Source organism: Bos indicus, chromosome 16, assembly GCF_029378745.1.
Source record: "Bos indicus isolate NIAB-ARS_2022 breed Sahiwal x Tharparkar chromosome 16, NIAB-ARS_B.indTharparkar_mat_pri_1.0, whole genome shotgun sequence".
Lineage (NCBI taxonomy): Eukaryota > Metazoa > Chordata > Mammalia > Artiodactyla > Bovidae > Bos > Bos indicus.
The window spans coordinates 45446370-45465408 of NC_091775.1; the positions used below are offsets into that span (position 1 = coordinate 45446370).

General features: G+C 40.9%; 1 protein-coding gene and 1 long non-coding RNA gene across 3 annotated transcripts in view; one reads left to right on the forward strand and one right to left on the reverse strand.

Annotated features, from left to right (window-relative positions):
• The window catches only part of LOC139176533 (uncharacterized), a 40976-nt gene extending 28769 nt beyond the window's left edge, over positions 1-12207 (reverse strand). Inside the window, exon 1 of the long non-coding RNA XR_011561002.1 lies at positions 11900-12207. This is a non-coding gene — a long non-coding RNA (uncharacterized lncRNA). The remainder of the gene's footprint in view (positions 1-11899) is intronic.
• RERE (arginine-glutamic acid dipeptide repeats) overlaps positions 11417-19039 on the forward strand; it is a 415138-nt gene continuing 407515 nt past the window's right edge. For both annotated transcript variants that reach the window (XM_019976073.2, XM_019976075.2), the window contains exon 1: positions 11417-11930. The gene's annotated coding sequence lies outside the window, so the exon portion shown is untranslated. The remainder of the gene's footprint in view (positions 11931-19039) is intronic.

Here is a 19039-nt window from a genome sequence, read left to right on the forward strand (position 1 = left end):
TTAGGTATGTTTTACCACATACACACACAAAAGAAGCTAAGTTGTTAGATCATCTATGTGTATACTGAAACTATTAAGACAATAAGAATTAAGATGTGAGAGATTGAAAATCTTTTTATGTTTATTGGACTTACAGATTCTCCTGTAGATCTTATCCTCTTCCCACTTTTCTACTGCTTTTTTCTTTTTTCACATATACTTACAAGCTTTCTTTATATATTCCAATCACTAATCCTTTCATAGTAATGGAAATTACAAATGATCTAACCAATCTGTGAGTATCACTTACTTTGACACAACATCATAAAAAGTCTTTATATTGTAGTCAAATGTGTCTTTGAACAGTTTGTCCTTTTTGAGTCTTGTTCAAAAACTTCTCATGTATTTCACTTCAAAATTTCTTAATTTTGTATTTCACATTTGAGTCTCTAAATCATATTATTTGATTTCTATATTAGATTTTTGGTCAGTATGAAAAGGCAAAAATATATTTTTGATATTCAATATTGAATATTGGCTTCCCTGATAGCTCAGTTGGTGAAGAACCTGCTGGCAATGCAGGAGACCCTGGCTTGATTCCTGGGTTGGGAAGATCCCCTGGAGAAGGGAAGGACTACCCACTCCAGTATTCTGGCCTGGAGAATTCCATGGACTGTATAGTCCATGGGGTTGCAAAGAGTCAGACACGACTGAGCAACTTTCACTTCACTGAATATATATTTAATATAGATATTGTATATTGAACAGTATGAAAAGGCAAAATGATATGACATGAAAGATGAACTCCTCAGGTTGGTAGGTGGATAATATGCTACCGGAGAAGAGTGGAGGAATAACTCCAGAAAGAATGAGGAGATGGAGCCAAAGAGAAAACAATGCCCAGTTGTGGATGGGACTGGTGATGGAAGTAAAGCCCGATGCTGTAAAGAACAATACTGCACAGGAACCTGGAATGTTAAATCCATGAATCAAGGTAAATTGTAAGTGGTCAAACAGGAGATGGCAAGAGTAAACATCGACATTTTAGGAATCAGTGAACTAAAATGGATCAGAATGGGTGAATTTAATTCAGATGACCATTATATCTACTACTGTGGGCAAGAATCCCTTAGAAGAAATGGAGTAGCCCTCATAGTCAACAAAGAATCTGAAATGCAGTACTTGGATTCAGTCTCAAAAATGACAGAATGATCTTTGTTCATTTCCAAGGCAAACCATTCAATATCATAGTAATCCAAGTCTATGTCCCAACCACTAAAGCTGAAGAAGCTGAAGTTTAACAGTTCTATGATGACCAATAAGACCTTCTAGAACTAATATATCCTTGTTTGTATCAGGGTGGCAAGGTTTTAATAAGTTGTCCTGGGCCTGAACTGCATGTTTCCTTATGGGGCTGTTCTAATACCTTAGGATATCCTAAGGATATCCCAAAATATCCTTTACATCATAGGGGACTGGAATGCAAAAGTAGGAAGTCAAGAGATACCTGGAATAACAGGCAAGTTTGGCTTTGGAGTACAAAACGAAGCAGGGCAAAGGCTAACAGAGTTTTGCCAAAAGAATGCACTGGTCACAGCAAACACCATAACATACCAGCAACACGAGATGACTCTACACATGGACATCACCAGATGGTCAATACCGAAATCAGATTGATTATATTCTTTGCAGCTGAAGATGGAGAAGCTCTATACAGTCAGCAAAAACAAGACCAGGAGCTGACTGTGGCTCAGATTATGAACTCCTTATTGCAAAAAACTAACATAAATGGAAGAAAGTAGGGAAAACCTACTAGACTATTCATGTATGATCTAAATGAAATCCCTTATGATTATACAGTGGAAGTGACAAATAAATTCAAGGGATTAGATCTGATAGAATGCCTGAAGAACTACTGATGGATGTTCGTGACATTGTACAGGGGGCAGTGATCAAGACCATCCCCAAGAAAAACAAATGCAAAAAGGCAAAATGGTTGTCTGAGGAGGCCGTACAAATAGCTGAGAAAAGAAGAGAAGCTTAAGGAAAAGGAGAAAAGGAAAGATATATCCACCTGAATGCAGAGTTCCAAAGAATAGCAAAGAGAGATAAGAAAGCCTTCCTCAGTGATCAAAGAAATAGAGGAAAACAATAGAATGGGAAAGACTAGAGATCTCTTCAAGAAAATTAGAGATACCAAGGGAACATTTCATGCAAAGATGGACACAATAAAGGACAGAAATGGTATGGACCTGACAGAAGCAGAAGATATTAAGAAGAGGTGGTAAGCATACACAGAAGAACTATACAAAAAAGACCTTAATGACCCAGATAACCACGATGATATGATCACTCATGTACAGCCAGACATCCTGGAATGCGAAGTCAAGTGAGCCTTAGGAAGCATCACTACGAACAAAGCTAGTGGAGGTGATGGAATTCCAGTTGAGCTGTTTCAAATCCTAAAAGATGATGTTGTGAAAGTGCTGCACTCAATATGTCAGCAAATTTGGAAAACTCAGCAGTGGCCACAGGACTGGAAAAGGTCAGTTTTCATTCTAATTCCAAAGAAAGGCAATGCCAAAGAATGTTCAAACTACCACACAATTGCACTCATCTCCCTTGCTAGCTAAGTAATGTTCAAAATTCTCCAAGCCAGGCTTCAACAGTATGTGAACTATGAATTTCCAGATGTTCAAGCTGGATTTAGAAAAGGCAGAGGAACCAGAGATCAGATTGCCAACATCCACTGGATAATCAAAAAAGAAAATGTAAGAGATTTCCAGAAAAACATTTACTTCATCTTCACTGACTACACCAAAGCTTTTGACTGTGTGGATCACAACAAACTGTGGAAAATTCTGAAAGAGATGGGAATACCAGAGCACCTGACTTGCCTCCTGAGAAATCTGTATGTAGGTCAAGAAGCAACAGTTAGAACCAGACATGGAACAAGAGACTAGTTCCAAATTGGGAAAGGAGTATGTCAAGGCTGTATATTGTCACCCTGCTTATGTAATCTATACGAAGAGTACACCATGTGAAATGCCAGGCTGGATGAAGCACAAGCTTGAATCAAGATTGCAGGGAGAAATATCAATAACCTCAGATATGCAGACGACACCATCCTTAAGGCACCACCCTTATTTTGTGAAACACAACTGGGTAACTATCAGCTTCGGTTTTTCTCTATTACAGTATCACCTTCTGTGGAGATACTTGTATGTCTTTACCTCTGCTGGACATGATCTATGAGCCTGTTGTTTTCATTAGTTTATTTATTTTTAATTATTATTTTTAACTTATTTTATAATTTTATTTGGCTGTACCAGGTCTTATTTGGGGCATGTGGGATCTAGCTTCCTGGCCATGGATCAAACCCAGGCCTCCTGGATTGGGAGTGAGGAGTCTTAGCTACTGAACCACTAGGGAAGTCACTTAAAAAAAAAAAATCAAAACTGTCTTTATTTTTCATAGGACTAACATTTTAAATTGAATATTTAATTTATTTATTAAAAGATTTTTATTGGGGTATAGTTGATTTACAATGTTCTGTTAGCTTCAGGAGTACAACAATGTAAATCCATTATACTTACACATATATCCATTCCTTTTTAGATTCTTTTCCCATTAGCTTCTTTTCCCTCCATTTTATTCTTAATTATTGGGGCTTAAATTCCTTTTTTATTTGTGGTAAAAACAGCTTGCCCAAAGTTTTTATGTCTGAGGAGAAAGTCATTTTGTCACCTCTTGCTGGCTCAACTAACCCTGGTCTCTTTCTTTCACCCTGGGATGAAAATGAATCACACATGACTAGGTCAGATGGAGTAGACGGTGCTTCAGTGTACAGTGAAGATCCGTCTTCATTTTTCTTGGCTTTCTGTTCCTTCGAGTGATTAGAGTAAGAATTTGCTGTCAGTCTGAAGGCCGTGGACTCTTTGGCAGGTTGGCTGGAAGGTCTTTGTTGGAGTGTGCTCTGGAATCACTCTCCTGAAATTTCTATCACTCAGTAGAACATGAAGGTTCTGTCCCTTGTAGTCTGCTCCTTTTGGGTTTTTCTCTATCAGGAAGGCCAAATGTGAGATTTCCCTGGTGGTCCAGTGGCTAAGACACTGTGCTCTCAATACAAAGGGCCTGGGTTCGATCCCTGGCTGGGGAACTAGATCCCACACACTCTGACTAAGACCTGGTGAAGCCAAATAGAAATAATAGAACTTTTTAAAAGGCCAAATGTCCTTTGTAAAAGTAACTATGAAAAAAATGTGTTGAATTACTTAGCTGCTAAGTAACTCAATTCTAGTCTTTTTCGCCACTCACCATTCCAAAAGCATGCTCTGGGTGTTAGGCTTATGTAGAAAGTCACCCCCCTCCCCACCATACAACCCCTGCCCCAGGCCCTTCCAAAAGGAGGCTGCTCAGCCACAGCTCCTCGGGTTTTTCCTGCCGTCCTTCACCCCTGTTCACCCCTCTGTTACTATCTGCACCTCACCGTGGGGCAGTAATGGGGACAGGGCTGCATCTAAAATGATGAACTGGGCCAATTAGGGTTCTCCCTCCTAGGCATTTTAAGTAGGAAATACTAAAGTCATGAGGCAGCTGGCAGAAGCAGCTGTAGCTGATAAGTCATAAGCTTCAGAAAAACCAGAGAAGCTGGGAGAGGCCCCACGTAAGCTCCAATTATGAGGGAGTTGAAATTATGAGAAAGTGGACGCTTTGAAGTGAAGAAAAGCTAAAGTGTAGAGGGGTGAGGAGGTCAGCTGGTGGGAAAGATGAGACCAGTGGGCCAGTGATGCTGATCCATGGAGAGAGCTGGGGGTCCTGACCTTCCTACGGCCCTGCTTCTAGTCCCTTCTTTTCCTGAGTTTGCATGGTTCAGTTTTGCTCGTATGGGAACATCCTATGGGAACATCCGCACACAAATCTCCTGTTTCTTGAGATGCTGAGTGAGTCTCTGTTCTTTGCAACACAAAGAACAGAACTAAAATGCTTTAAAAAAAAAAAAAAAAAAAGGCTTTATTAGAGCAGTTTTAGGTTCACAGCATAGAGCTCCTATGTATCCTTTCACCCCCCCTCCCCCACCCCTTCTGTATTATTCACATCTTGCCTTAATGTTACATTTGTTGCAGCGATGGCCCACTTGTTACAATGATGAACCAATACGGATACATTATTGTTAACTAAAGTTCATAGCTGAAGTTTGAGTTTACTCTGTTGCATAATTTATGGATTTGTATCTGCCCTAAGGTTTGTATCCACCTTAGAGTATCATTCAGAATAGTTTTACTATCCTGAAAGTTTGTATCCACTTTAGAGTATCATTCAGAATAGTTTCACTATCCTGTAAGACACAAACTCTAAGGTTTGTATCTACCTTAGAGTATCATTCAGAATAGTTTTACTATCCTGAAAGTTTGTATCCACTTTAGAGTATCATTCAGAATAGTTTCACTATCCTGTAAGATACAAACTCTAAGGTTTGTATCCACCTTAGAGTATCATTCAGAATAGTTTCACTATCCTGAAAGTCCACCTAGCCATCCCTCCCTCCCCCATCCCTGGCAACTGTTTCCAGAACGTCTTTTTCAGAGCTTTTTGCAGAATATCATATAGTTGGAATCCCACATTATGTATGTAACCTTTCTTCTAACTGGTTTCTTTTACTCAGTAATGCTTTAAAGAAGTTCCTCCAGGCTTGGCAGTTTATTTCCTTTTACTGATGAATAATATTTCATTGAATGATGTACCTGTTTTTCATTTGCTTATTTTAAAAATATTTATTTTTGGCTGTGCTTGGTCTTTGTTGCTACGTGGGCTTTTTCTAGTTGTGGTGAGCAGGGGCTACTCTCTAGTTGCAGTACACAGGCTTCTAATTGCAGTGGCTTCTCTTGTTGCGGAGCTCTGGCTCCAGGATGCACAGCCTTCAGGAGTTTCTGCTTGTGGGCTCTAGAGCACAGCCTCAGTAGTTGTGGTACACGGGATGAGCTGGCCCACAGGCATGTGGGCTTTTCCTGGACAAGGGATCAAACCTGTATCCCCTGCATTGCAAATGAATGAAGAGGGCCTGCCTGGTGGCTCAGAAGGTGAAGAATCTGCCTGCAATGCAGGAGCCCCTAGTTCAATCCCTGGGTTGGGAAGATACCCTGAAGAAGGAAATGGCAACCCATCCTCTGCATTGCAAGGTGGATTCTTAACCTCTGGACAACCAGGGAAGTCCCTCATTTGCTTATTGAAGGACATTCTGAATGCTTCCAAGTTAAAATGCTCTCTTAAGATGAAAAAGAAAGTAAGCAAAGAAGAATTTATTCTAGAAGTTGGAGTACTATGAGACATTTGGGGTTGAGAAGATCAGGAATGTGGATATTTTGAAATTAAGATGCCTTAAGTGTCAAAGACAAAGAGGCATTAAAGTGACTGTCTCAGAGATGTACAAATTAGACACCAAAGCTGGATGACAGAGGGTGAATTTTGCAGGATTGTGAGTTACTTGCCAGTTTCCTCTGTGTGTATATATGCCTTGGATTGAAAAAACAATGAATTTGGGTGGCTAATAGCACCTGCCACATCAATGTTATAAGATTAAATTCTGATAACCCAAATGATGTGGTAGGATCTAAAATATATTTTCTTTGGCCTCCTCCTTCCAAAGGGCTCTTTGTGATCCACGCCAGCTTTCTTTGTTCACCATTTAGACAAAATAGGGTTTGTGGATAATTTTCAAGTCCCCATTATTATGACCTTATTCTCCCTAGAAAACTACACCTTCCCTCCAAGGTAAACCTAAGGAATTTACCAATAGATGCAGAGGAAACGCTAATTTTGAAATGCAGCTTTCCCCAGGGTAGAATCCACTGGCTCTTTGGCTTGCTCAGTTAACAGTGGACAGCTGTTTATAACAGGAAGTGTGGAATAGCACGTCTCCCTGAGACTGCAGGCAGACAAAGGAAGAGGACAGCTAATGATCAAACTTGGAATTGGGCCAAGACAAGGAAAATCAGCATCTCCTCCCCTTCACTCTTTCACAAAGCCCTGTGTGACTTTTCAATCACTACACGTGGTCAGAAGTCAGATTTGGGGTTTAGATCTCACCCAAAAGGAATCCTCAAGCCCTCGGACAGCATGCTGTGCTATTGGCTGGCTGAGTGTGACTCAGAGAGGAGCATGCTCCACTTGTACTCCCTCTGGTTGAAAGAAAATTCATCAAGTCAGGAGTTGAACTGAGAACCTTAATTGCTGCCCACAATTAGCCATGTCCAAACAAAGGAAAAAGGTTTCTGATTTTGATCCTTTTTTTGGAGGAAAATATGTTTCACTTTTGTATGTGTCTGCATGTATGACATGTGCTTCCTGTAATTTGCAATAAGCCCCCAATAATCACCCACTGCCCCATCTCAAGTCACTGGGGGGACTTTCAAAGTCTACCATGGGTTTCTTCTTGTCCTGAGGAAGGAGGCTGGAGAGGGAGCAAGTCTGGTTCACAAGAGATAATAAAGTACAAACCCACTGTGGGTATGTAAGGTGAGTACTGAATGCCTGCAGAAAGAGGGGCTGCAATGAGAAAGGAGTAAGTAGCCATTACTGCTGGTGGATGGACTGAAAAAGTACAATGGTGTGTGTGGGCGGGTAGCTGAAGCTCATTATTGGCTGGTATCTGCATGACATAAACTTGAAAGGCAAATTCAAAGAAAATGCCTAGAAATGAGCTTCAGTCTGTTACCAGACTGGATAAAGTACCCCAGTTTTGCTTAAGGCATTTTAGGGGAAAATAATTTACTTGTTCTAAAGCTTGAGTGCTTCTGGTGAATTATGAAGGCTAGTTACTGGCCATATGTTCAAATAATTTGAATTCTTTTTTTTAATTGTAAAAATTATACGTTTGATATAAAAAGAAAAAAATCAAACAGAACAGAGTTGAATGAAGTCAAAAGTCAGTCTCCTCTTCCTGCCTCATTTTCCTTCCACGCCTGGTGGATACGTTTCCTGGTGCACAAGTTTCTAGATGTTTTGAAGCATATACAAAATGGTTATTTTTAGACTACAAATGGAATTATACTTTACATAATTGTTCTGTGACTGGCTTTTTTCATTTAACTCTGAACTGTGGCTACTATTCTTTGTTAGTTGTCAGATTTACTGCATTCTTTTTGAAAGTTGTAAGGTATTTCATTGTATGTTTGTACCATAATTCATGTAAACATTTTTTGTTGATGGGTGTTGGGCTTTTTTCGGGTTTTCACTATTATAAATAACATTGCAAGTCTTTTATATATATTTTTGTATGTTTGTGCAAAATTATTTGTAGAATGGCTTTCTAGAAGCAGAGTCACTGGATCAAAGGGTATGGGTATTTATCATTTTCATAGATTGTGCCAAATTGTGTTCCAAAAAATGGAATGATTACATTTTTACCAACAGTGCAGCAGAGGGCCTGTTTCCCCACATTCTCATCAATATTTTTGAAGTTAGAAAAAATTCCTAAGAGGTGATTTTAATTTGCTTTTATTTCATTTTGAGTATATGTTTACTGAACACATTTTTTTTCTGTGACTTTTTTTTGCTTATATACAATATTTTGTGTATGAGCACAAATGTATATCAATGTTTTTCCATTGATTTTTTTTTTTCTTACAAATTTGAACAAGCTCTTTGTATTCAGGAAGTTAGCCCTGTTGCATAAGTGTTGAAAATATTTCCCCTCTGATAGCTTGTTTCTTGCAGTGCTATGGTATTTTTTATGCTTTATAGTGATATAAAATATTTATGCAGCAAAATTTATTGATATTTTTTCTTTATGACCTCTGGGCTTCCTTTCATGCTTAGAAAGAACTTCCCCAACTTATGACTGGAAAAAGTTTTAGTATTCCTTTAATACTTTTATTGTTTCATTTTTAAAAATTACAAAATATCTGACATATACAAAAAATGAGCATAACCTATACGTAGGTTATAGAAGACAATAATAAACACAAGTAAACTCAACCTAAGAAACAGTGGCTTAGTGGTTTCAATTTTTACATTTAAAATATATCCATTTATAATTTAGGGAAAGAGGTTTAGGAATAACAGAAATATAATTTAAAAAAATTCTGTTTTTCTGAGTTGCTTTTGTTTACCCATAGAGCTATCTGATTACTCAACACCATTTATTAAATAATCTCTTTTTCTCCTGGCTTCTTTTAAATAATAGTATTATATCTGATTTGACTTCTGTATACAAATTAAATCACTTCTACTCATAGTAAGATATATAAAATAACTAACAAAAGTCCTTCTTGATGTTATCAGGTTCAGATAAGTAATCTCCATATTCTAAAGCTTGCCAAAAGGAACATAAGGAAACTTTTTCTAATTTCATCATGGGAAAAATAACCCACTAGATATTTGAACTCTTTCACCTTGAGCAAGTTATTTAACTTTCCTAAGCCCCAGTTTCTTAACCTTTAAAATGGAGATACTAATAATACACTTCATGAACTGCTGTCAGGACTAAGTAGGCTAAGAAAGCAACATGCTTTGCCTGGTGCTTGGAACATAATAAGCTTTCAGTCAATGGTTTAATCATTGTTCTTATTACACTATATTGTTATTACCTTATCAGTCTCTAAGTTCCTTGGAAGGAACCCTGTATTCTGTGGCTTTATGGTTGGACTACAATTCTTGCATGGGATTGTTATAGTTAAACAGGTCTAGTTGGCTAATTTTTGGCCCAATACCATAATATTATACTTTATAACAATATGGAATTTCAAGACTTTTAAATCTACATTTAAAAAATAAGAAGTGAAAATGATGTCAGTCCCTCTCAGATTTCAAGAACCTCTCTCTTCCCTGCTGAATAGCTCTGCAGGATCCACTGGTATCCTCTTAGAACTATCGTCCATTCCTCCACTACAGAGCTGAACCTTTATTAGAAACAGTGCTTCTGTAAATGTAGATTTTGATGGCAAGCAAAGCCATCTAATGCACTTTACCCTTCATCATTTCCAAACTGATGTGGAATAGTTCCATCTGTATCTAGGAGGTTGAGAGCTATTTATCGAATTTATGATGTTGTAAAATTCAGTTCTCACATTATTAGAGATATGGTGGTATTAACTAGTTTCCCCATTTCATAGCTGAAGGAATTTCAGCAGAAAGGAATTTTCCTGCTTAAAGTTACTCTGAAAGGTAGTGGCAAAGACCCATTTGATTTTAGATGTCTGGGTCACCATCAAATAGTATCTATTAGTCCTATTATTTTTTAAACTGTTGGATGTGGAAATTGCAATCTGTATAGATATTGCAAAGAGAAAATTATCACTTTATTTGAAAGTGATGAGTGAATTATTTTGTGCTATGTTCTATCCCTTAATTATTCTATTATATACAGATCTGAGCTCCTTCAGGAAGAGTGTACGATATAAGGACCACTAAGCATTTCAGTGTATTAACAAACCAACAATAGGTTGATGATTCACCCTGGATTCCTGCCAGGGTCTGTGAAAGAACTCAATAAGCATGATATGCATTTCAAAAACTGCTAATCATAATTAAAAATTCCCCAAACCCCTCAATCCTATAAATTATATTAAATAGAATCTGAACATTTGGCGTGCCCCGCAATTCCCTTATAGCAGTGGAGACCCTGTGATTATCGGTTTTTGGGAAAGTGGGACACAATATTTCTCAAAGAAAAGGTGATACTTGGATTTTTTTTTCCCCTGATTTTAGATTTTTTCAAACTTACGGCAGAGTTGTGTACATTCCTCGCTTTCCGAAATCTGCTCTGTGTCTGTGTCCCTTCTTTTTTCCTTGATGAGACTTTCTTTTTAGGCTTCCTATTTTTATAATTGTTTTTTTCATATTGGCAGTGCAATCTACCAACCAATTTCTTTTTTCTTTTTCTAAATACTCTTTTGCCAAAGACTTATTCTGAAGACGTTAATGCGCATCAGAATTTCGAGTCTTGGAGCGAATCTTTCGAACCCACTCTGGTCCCCCCAGGGATATAAATCCGCGTTTTAAGTGGCTGAAAAAGCAAACCGTGACCCTGGTAATAACAGGAGCAACTGGACTCCGGCCACCCCGGCCCCTGGGACCTGCCCGCTGCACGCTGCGGCCCGGGACCCGCACAAAGACGCAGCCAGCCGGGAGATCAGCCCACGGCCCGGTCGCTGCCTGGAGCTCGCGCTCGAGCCTGGCCGCCGCGTCGCAGGGGCTCGGCCGCTCCCCTCCTTCCCTTCTGCTCATTTTATTAGAAATTAGAAAAAAAAAAAAAAGAGAGAGGGAGAGACAGAGAGAGAGAGAGAGAGAGAGCGCTCAAAGAAGTCCCACCCCCTCTGCCCGCCCTCCGCCTCCCATTGGCGAGGCCTCCTTGCGCGTCACTCCAGGTCGCGCCAATGGCAGGGCGCGATACTGCGAGGTGGGCTGGGCCCGAGCGCGGAGTGGGCGGCGGGTCGGTGCAGCAGCCCCGCAGCGGCTCGGCCACCATCGCCGAGACGCCGCTGCTCCCACAGACGCTCGCGAGCCGCCCCCCGCGCTCCCAGCCTCCTCTTCCTCCCGCACGCCTGAGACGCTCGCCCGGCTCGGGTCTAGCCCCCGCCTCCGCCTCCCCGCTCCTCTCCCCTCGTTTGCCTCCCACATTGTCTCTGCCTCGTTTTCTCTCCTAGTTGAGAGGAAAAAAAAAAAAAATCACCATCATCCTCCCGGAGCCCCCTCGCCCTCAGAAAAACAAAACCAGACATGAGCCTGGGCTCTCGCTCCTGAAGGACTGGCCAAGCGCAGAGGCTAGGTGGGGCCCGCACGAAAGGTCACGCGAGGGAAGCCCCCGTAGCCCCTGGCTCTGTTCCCGTGGCCGGCCCGCCCTCGGCCCGAGTCCGGCGGCTCCAGCCCCGCGGGCCTGCAGCCCTGTCCCCCCACTTTCCCGGGAGCCGGCCGAACACACCTCCATTGATGGTGTAGCGCATCCGGGGGAGGTGAGTCTCCGAGTGGCCCGCGCGCGGCGTCTGCCCGCAGTTGTGGCCCCTCGTCCTGGGCGCGGGGGTGGGGCGGGCCCGAGGAGTCGGCTTGGAAGCCGGGGTCCCGGGTGGGGGCCGCTCATGGCGGGGCAGGCGGGAATCAAGGGCAGGGGCCGCTCGACCCTGTGCCGGCCAGGTAACTGTCCCTTTCGCCTGCTGACCCCGGCTCTTTCTTTGCTGCTCGGTCTTGCTCTGCTTTGACTTGTCTGAGGTTAAACTCTTTCATGTGACTAAAATCATGGGCTGAACTGGGGGGCGGGGGCGAGGAGGGAGGAAGTCCAGGACCGAAACTGCGAATTTCTTGAATGTTTGCGGATTTGAGGGGTCGTCAGGGGGAGGACTTAAAGTATCATTTTCCCATTAGGGGAAGATTCTTTGTGTTCGAAATCTCTAGTTCTCTGCTCTGTGTGCTGCTTGAATTTTAAAACCAAAATTCACTTGCAGTAGAAAAGATTCTTACTTATCCTGTTTTAGTTTGTCTCTCTGAAGGAGAGTGGCTTTCATGTTTATTAGTAGTAGTAGTAGTGTTTTTTTTTTTTTTTTTTTAAGGTTTTGGAAAGAAGAAAAAGTAGTTTTACATAGATTGTGCGTGTGTGTCGGGAGGGGGAAAGCGTTGCAGGTTTCCTTTCCTTTGAAACTGGTTGTTTGAGAAGTTGTTGAAAGGAAAACAAAATGATTCATTGTTGAATTGTCATTTTCCTCTGCCTCTTTTCCAAGGTTTGGTTACAATTTTTCTGGATTACAGATTTCAAACATTGATTTAAGCAGAATGTGTCCTTGAGAAACTGGGCGCTTTAAATGTTTCAGTATGTGTTACTATTTTGAGGTACATTTAGAAAGTAGTTTTGTATGAATCTTGAAATAGCTTTCTCCAAAGCAATTTTTTAAACACTAGAAAGATAACTAGTAAAAGGGTAACTCACAGTGAATTGCAAAACAAACATTGTAACACAAGATTAATGCAGCCTATGTTTAAGATTTGAAACAATTTTGATAATTGCTTTCCTTTAAATGGAAAGACCTTTTTGTCTGGTGTGCACTGGTTTCTTTCGGCTCAGTCTGTTGGGGGAGGGGAGAGAGGATGGATCTAGACAGTAATAAAATCATCTTTGAGTAGCTGTTGCCATTCCTGGATCTGGTTGCTGAGTTAATTCCACCGTAAATTATAAACCAGTTTTGATTTCGGTGGCCTGGGCTGGATAGAAAGCTGGCTTCCAGCTCTCCCTGTTGTTGTTGAGGTCGAAGGGAAAAGAGGCAGACACACACACACACACACACAGACACAATACCAGGCAGAGGGCTCATTGTTCTTCCATACACACATTCATTCTCTCTCTCCCATATTTGGGACTAGGTTTGCACAGACAAACACAGCTCTTTTGGGGAGAGGGGAGAGGAGATGGGGGAAGGGTGAGTGCTTTTCTTCTTCAGCTTTCTCTCACCTATCTCCTGTCTGGCCTTTTTTTTTTTTTAATTGCAACCTTGTAAGAGGGAGAAGAGTATGTCGGAAACTAAAGGACACTCAAAAACATGTTCAGAGATGCCTCTTTCCCACCGTCCTTTCTTTGCTTTGCAGCCCTGGTTTCAACTGCTCTTTCTTTTTTTGTGTCTGTAAAGATAAAATCCCTTATTACATGTCGTGGCCTTACAGTCAGCTTTTGAATTCCTCATTGCCCCTGACTCTGCTGGGGACAGTGATGTGTTCAGTTGACTGTTACTGTAGTGACTGTGACCAGGGTCATCTTTTCTAGGTAGAAGTAGATTGTCTCAGTTAAGATAATAAAAATTGTATTTGAGGTTAATAGTTGGCAAAGTGTGTTATGTTTTGATGTATTCGTGGTCTGAAGGTTTGATACCCAGGTATTCTGGCTAGTGAGCTGTCACTGTGTATTGTTTTGTAAATAGGGGTTATAAGAAAAGATCTGGTTTTCTGCTTCAGGGGCTAATGTAGAGGCTTCTTGGAACACTGGACAGGGAATAGGCTGATAAGAGTTCAGCTGGGTTAACCCAGCTCTGGGCCAAGGATGAAGGTTGGTGTGAATTAGATGGGTGCAGACTAGCACCTTCTACTGGTTAATTGCCTTGAAGGATGCAGAGGCAGAGGATGGGGGAGGGGATTAACGGCTGAGGCCTAATGATTTTCTTTTGAACACAGTTGTAGTGCCTTCCTGCAAATGCTACTTCCCTGAGCCGCTCATACAGATGCCCTCTCACAGGGATGGCTGCAGTGAGACTTTTTCCACTACTGGCTGCCTTGAATTAATTTGCTCTATTATTAGAAGTATTTATGCATTGTGACTTCCAAGGACTCCCTGTCTTTTATGGGAAATACAATTTGTCTTGAAATATTTTTTTTAAAAAGGAGTTGCTTTGTATTCTTGTGTTGGAAGCTCTATGTACACTAACAGTCTTTAAAAAAGTTTTCAGTATCATTAGTAAAAGGTCAATAGACCTACCCTATGGAAAAGAAAAATCCCAGCCCTGGACCCAGAGGTTTTCCTCAGAGATTTAATGAGAGGTGGGTGGGTGGGGATGGAAGGGTAGGAGAGGAGCTCACTGAAATCAGCAGTTTTTCTTATGTAATAGTGTGACATGTCAGTAGTGTTTCCAGCAGTCGTATAAACATAAATAAAATTACATCTGTTAGGTTAACTTATTCTATGGGTTAGAGTAAAAAAGAAAAAATAGAGTCAAGAGAAAATGTGAAATAAGTGTACAGATTAACACAGAAGCCCAAACTCCCGCTCAAAGGCTCTAAGCCAAGGTGTGGTTTCAGAGATAATCTGCTTGATAAATGCCTCACAGAATTTTTATCATTGCACATCCTACCCGTCTCAACTGTCTTAAACAAAATGAACCAGCCGAGAAGTTTGCCGTGGCAAGGGTGACTTGATGTAGGATAAACATCTTCTGTTCCAGACTGGCTGCTCTTAGGAATGTGATTTCTGACTCACTTTGCTTTCAAAGCTTAGAGTGTAATCTCTAAAGGTGTGGATCTTTCACAATGAAATGTCAACAGGTCAACTGTATTATTTATTCAGCAGTGATAGAGTCAGGTAATTTCAATCCAATATGTTCTCTGCCAGTGTTTTGTTGCAAGGTAACTAGAGTTACAGAACCAATTCACAACAAAAATGTAATCAAAATCAAGAAATAAATGCATCAGTTATTTTTTGAACTTTGATTTATTGTTTAGGCCAAAAGTTTTTAAAAAGTGAGACAGTAATCACTGTCAGGTCCTGCAACAATTCTGTGTAATAGTGAACAGAAATGTGCCAGGTGCTGTAAACACACACACACACACAAGAATATGGCTTGTGCCCTTCTAAAAACCAGTATATGTTGAATATTACTATGGATTTAGTAAGCACCCTTTGCTTTTAAAATTGGTTTTGACTCTTTAACATCATGTTCAAATTTCAGTAATCATAAAAAATTAAGTAGCAAAATAAGCTGTATATGCTAAATTCTTTGGGGAATTTTGTGCTCTTTACTAACTCCTCTTGGCAGTTTCTTTTGCAGTTGATTTGAAGGTTAAGATAGCAGAAAATTCAGGTGTTTAAGTGAGTCATTAGTGTAACATAGCTGTGAACTTCATCACACACACACACATACACACCCTAAAACAATGCACTATTGTCTGAGATAATCAGTTTCTGATAATGCTTTTCATCAGCATTATCACAGGGCTTTTCGACAACCAGGAATTCCTCTTGAATCATAGTTAAGTGATCGTTAATTATTAATACCTTGGTAATTATTCCATATTTGTAGCTCTACTTGTCCTCTCTGAGTGTGATTTGGGGAGCTTGTTGGCTTGTGCTTAGTTTCTTGCCTAATAGCGTTTGAGTGTTTTTTAAATAATAAAGAGAAAAAGCTTAAGATTGCTTAAGTCACTTTAACGAACATTTGCCTACAAATAACTCAAATATGCTGAAATACTAAATATATTTACTAGACTGGATTTTGTTTGGAATTGTGATTTGTGTTACTTGTTGGTTTGGCAATAATGTAAGATGTAATATGGGTCTGTATATTAGGTAACTAGGTCAGTAGAACTGCTAATAGCATGTAAGCGGTTTTTGGGTAAGGTGACCTGTTTGTGCCAGTGTAAAATTGTTGTTTCTGTTTGGTAAAATTTGCCAGTGTGTCAGCAGCATACCTCACTGTGGACTGTTTCCTTATATGGTTACATTACAAAATGATATGACCTGTAATTCATAGATCATTTGGTATTTGAGGAATCCTTACTGCTTATTTGTCTTGGGCTTTTGCATCAGAAGTAGAAGCCGTGGGTCATGCTCTGATTTTAAACTAGTTATACATATGATTTACTGTAAGGGTTTAGGACAAGGAACAGGAAATCTTCCAAGTCATTCTCACGTATTAGGCAAAAGTGGAACAGAAATGTGAACCTTGAGAGCCAGGCCTCACAGAAGCACCGCAGGTTCAGATGGGCCTTGTGAATGCTGAACACTGTTAGTAAGAGTGTGGATACTGGCTAGCTTTTGTGACCAGATTACCTCATTGCCTCCTCAGTGGGAAGAGTTTGTTGGCCATATACCCTATTTCAGGGCAATGTGTAGATGTCCAGACTACATAAGGCACCACTCAGGAGGGGCCGGTATTTACACCATGGGCTGGACTAACCTGGAAGAGAGCTTGTGAGCAGACATGGCCATGCAACATCTCTAGACAGCACGGAGAGCCCCTCCTGCAGAAACCCATTGGAGCACACACGCTCGGCAGAGCATGCGTGTGCCTGTTCACTAACAACTACAGTGTCCACCAGCTCCCAGAGGCCTGATTCCTGATGCACTTACTCCTAGGGGTGGGAAGTGGGAGTGGGTGGTGTGGTGGTGGCACTTACTGTGTATGTTGAGTGTGAGCCGGCGGGAGTGTGGGCATGTGTCTGTATGTGTGTGTTCGGAGGAGCTGCTGGGGAGGCTGTGGAAACCTAGCCCCCTGGGAGAACCTGGCTACCCTGGGGAAGTATGTCCTTACTGGAACAGCCTGGCTCCATTCCTCGTGGGATGGGGAGGCTCTGGCCACTGATTTAAAAATGTTTGATGTATGAAAACCTCATTACAGTGAATTTAAACTAGATGCTCCTTGTTAAAGCCAGAGACCGTGTTGCTCCTGCCCATTCCCTTTCCTTCCCCTCTCCCTTCTTTCTGGGTGGGTCACTGAACGTGGCTGACGGGTGTCCTCTGGCTGCTTTGGCAGGGCCACAGCAGAAGGTTGTTCAGATTGAACAGTAATATGCTAGCTTACAGTTTCTGCCAAAGGAAGGCGTTCCTTTTCTGCACAAGGCACTAAACTGCCAGAGCTGACCCACCTGATTCCCTGCTCTTCACTCAGCTGTTTTATCTCTGGTTCCTTTGTGTCTTTGTGTCTCTGCTTCCACCTCCACTAAGGACTCTCTCAATATATTCAGTTTCCCAGGAAAGAAGATTTGATAGGTTGTAAGTTACCGTCACTGTTGGTAGAGGGTTTGGGGCCAGACCACCTCTTCAGCTACCGACCTGCCTTCTGGTTGGCGGAGTGCTCGCCCTTCACCCCAGCTGTTAGGAGCTGAGGGGATGGCAGACATTCTGAACAGTGGCCTGTGCAAAGGGAAGTTTTTTCTTCTGTTTTTTTTTTCCTATCACGTTTTTTCCATCTTCCATTTCCCCTGACATCTGGTGCAGCTGTTGTTGCTTCTGGTAGCTTATCTAACAGTTTATTTTGCTTTAAGAAGCTCTACAGAGTAATAGCTGGTAGTCAGTCACACTCTCTTTTTCAGGTGAGATCATTTCATTGCATTTGTCTTTTTTTTTTTTTTTTAATTTCCTGTTAATCTCCCCATCTACTTAGCTGCCTGCCCAAGTTGGTGTTTCCCCAGCTGTAGTCATGGCATATTAATATGCTGCAAGTATTTTACGTTTTCCGAGGTCACATAGATTATAATGCATATTAGCACTCTGAAGCCTTAAAAAGTAGGACTATTGTATGCAAAAGGTTTTTTCTTTTTTCCCCCCTTCCCTAAAGAATAACTATCATGTTTTAATGAGAACCAATAGTCTGTAGAACAGTTTGAGAAACACATATAAAGCTAATCCTTTGTTAATAGGCAGCTTGTTCTTTTTTCCTTAATAATGAAGAAGTAAGTTCTGGGTGTTACTGTTACAATGCCTTGCTGCTCTGTACTGTTTCTTCAAGCAAGTTTTGCACTCTAGTACTTCCAAGGGGACCACATAACCTCTGTTTCCACCTTACACAGTTGTCATTCTGGAGTTATTTTTGATTGTTGCATCTGTTATCCCTCATTCCATCTTTTAATTGGATCAAATCAATATTTTTCTTTTTTAACTCTGCTTCAGTAACTGAATTCTTATTCAAGATATAATCACTTTATTTTTGGACAACTGCAGTCAGTTGTATAAGCATAAGCACTGGCAAGACTCTTCTAGCAAATAAATAGAAACAGGTACTTAACTATGTAGTTCATTGAGGTAAGCCTTATAGGCACATAAAGATGAAGAGAGCAGCCTTCTAGAAATTTTCTCTATACTGGCCACTGGTGTGTACTTAACTGTTAGAAGTTAAGATAGTGTTTTAGGGCATAGACAACAAGATCCTACTATATAGTATAGGGAACTAACTGTATTCAGTATCCTGTGATAAACCATAATGGAGGGTTTTCCTGATGGTCCAGTGGTTAAGAACATTCCTGCCAATGCAGGGGACATGGGTTTGATCCTTGGTCTGGGAAGATCCAACTAAGCCCATGTGCCACAACTACTGAGCCCCCTCCCTAGAGCCTGTGCTCTGCAGCGAGAGAAGCCACCACAGTGATAAGCCTGCACACCGCAACTAGAGAAAGCTCGTTTATGCAGCAGCAAGGAACAGCACAGCCAAAAAACAAACAAACAAAAGAAACACTTTAAAACCATAATGGAAGAGAATGTGAATAAGAATGTGTGTGTGTGTGTGTGTGTGTGTGTGTATGTAACTGAATCACTTTGCTGTGCAGCAGAACTTAGCAAAATATTGTAGATCATACCTCAATAAAATAAGTTTAAAAA